Source organism: Cryptomeria japonica, chromosome 5 (genome assembly GCF_030272615.1).
Source record: "Cryptomeria japonica chromosome 5, Sugi_1.0, whole genome shotgun sequence".
In the NCBI taxonomy this organism is placed as follows: domain Eukaryota; kingdom Viridiplantae; phylum Streptophyta; class Pinopsida; order Cupressales; family Cupressaceae; genus Cryptomeria; species Cryptomeria japonica.
Genome location: NC_081409.1, coordinates 163,058,328 through 163,060,754, shown reverse-complemented (window position 1 = coordinate 163,060,754; position 2,427 = coordinate 163,058,328). Strand labels below are relative to the sequence as shown.

The 2,427-nt window shown below is 37.2% G+C and overlaps 1 pseudogene; it reads left to right on the top strand.

Moving 5' to 3' along the window:
• The first annotated feature begins 451 nt into the window (after nt 1-451).
• Nucleotides 452-1,340, top strand: LOC131072683 (uncharacterized; annotated as a pseudogene).
• Nucleotides 1,341-2,427: the final 1,087 nt, after the last annotated feature.

Below are 2,427 nucleotides of genomic sequence, written 5' to 3'. Positions count from 1 at the left end.
AATACATTGAGAATGAGGTGGAACCGCGGAATCCTTACTAACTTCCCAAAAATCGTCTGATTAATAAATGACTGCATTCTGATTCAAAATATGAGTTAGCCATAAATATATGAAAGTTGAAACCCATATCGACTTATTGTACTCACATGCCACTCACACTCTTCCTTTCTAGGGTAGCAAGATAAGATTTCTCATTTTCTCTATCAATGAAATTAAGCTTATTCTCTTTAATCTTAAGAAAATATACCGTCCCGCAAAATAAGATGGTCAGTTCAAAGATTTGAACAAAAATAAAATAAAATAGTATCAAGTGTACAAAACGCACAATTGACTGGGCATTCTACCTGCTAAGTTGGACGGAATGCTCTGATTCAATCCTAAAACTCACGCGGCATGCACCCTCATGAATACCCGCCACACCATTCATTTTCCATAACAAAGTTAAGCTTAACAATTGTTTGTTTAGCGTGCGACCAATTTTTTGTTGTGTTGGAAAATCTTAGCGCAAAAATGGCCGCTGGCTCTTCTGCAGTGCTGGGATTGGTAGCCCTGATGATATTAACACTCCAAACCAGTGAAGCGCTGGTTTTCGTATTTTCTAATCACGCTCAAGGAACCTCCGGCGGTAACAGATTCGATCAAGAGATCGGCCAGAGCGGAGCCTTTGAAATTATGGACTCCTCCACTAGATTTATTTGAAACACCTTTCACCAGCAATCGGCTGCAGATAGGAAGAATGTGGACAGGGTTGCTCTCATCGTCGAAAGCATGGACGGCGTTGCATATACAAGTGCTGACGAAATTCATCTGAGTGCAGATTATGTGGGCAACTACGGAGGGGACGTGAAGGCAGAAATTAGGGGAGTTTTGTACCACGAAATGACACACGTGTGGCAGCGGAACGGCCAGGGAAAAGCCCCGGTGGGCTTATTGAAGGCATTGCAGACTATGTGCGTCTCACTGCAGGCTTGGCTCCTTCCCATTGGGTTAAGCCCGGTGGTGGAGACAAATGGGACCAGGGTTATGATGTTACTGCCCTTTTCTTGCAGTATTGTGATAGTATTAGCTCTGGATTTGTTGCCGACATAAATGCTAAAATGGCGTCCGGATGGGACTTGGGGTTCTTTAATGACCTCACTGGCAAATCTGTTGATCAGCTTTGGAGTGACTACAAGGCTAAGTATGCTGCTTCCAGTTAAGCAATAAGTCTCTCTACTTTTATAACTTATTATACCTATCTATTAAATAAACTGATCACCAAATGGGAATTGTAAGTTCGGCCCCTGCAATAAAAGGCAAAGGGGTTCCGTCTAGTAATAAATAAAATTTCATGTTGGATCTGCTCCTAGTTCAAAGATTGTTGAGATCTAGAGTGTGAACGCGAGTTAATTATACTATATTCATATAGAATTATAAACATTTGATTCTAGAGCACACGACCACGAATTAATTATACTATGCTCATATATAATTATAATAACAGGAAGTTACATTGTTACTTATTATCACTCGCAGAGACGAAGTATATATATGTACGCCCCGTTTGAGGATTCGACAAACGAAATTTACAATGCCCCACCATTTAAGAAATTATCATACCTTCAATCACACGTATTAATTCATTTGACCATTTACATTAAAATTTGAGGTGTTGTTTTAGATTCATTTCGTTGAATTCAGATTCATAAAATGTAGAGTAATTTTCTTATTTTAATTTAATGCATTCATTTGATAATGACATAGGCTAAGCTAATCTAGTGGTTGATGTGATTCAAATGTTCATCTAGAAGATTTGAACTCAACATCATCTAGGTGCCTACAACAAAGAACTTTGCCATTAAACTAAGTGTCCTTTGGCACAAATGTTGCATTAATTACACATAAGATTGTGTATAAGACACTTGCCCATGATAAAAATTAATTAATCTGAGATAAACGATATCTCCCTTAGGTTGTAAAGGATATCATAATTAATTGATTAATAATCTTGCATGGAAAGGGGTGGGAATACCGCTACCACACAACATCGACTACTTCTAGGAGAACAATACTATTATTGAATTCTTGTTGTTTCTCTAAGGCTTTAGGAGGACATCTTGGCACAACACCATTTTAGGGTTTTAGGAGGTATAACTTTTCTCTAAAGGATAAGATACATTGTGGAGGATGTGAGCATTTTATATATGTTTGAATTCATGGATTGTATTTGTGAATATGAAAACATCTAGTAGGGTGTTTGTGTGGGTGTAAGGTTTATCATTTGTTTTGTTTTTCTCTTAGCTAACTTGATTTTTTATGGTATTTCAAAGGATATATAATATTGGAAGACTTATCTGAATTATACATTATCAATATGTCCTATTCATTTTGGTTAGTCAAAGAGTGCAATTCCTGGTTTTGAATGTAATTATCTATTTATAGAAATAT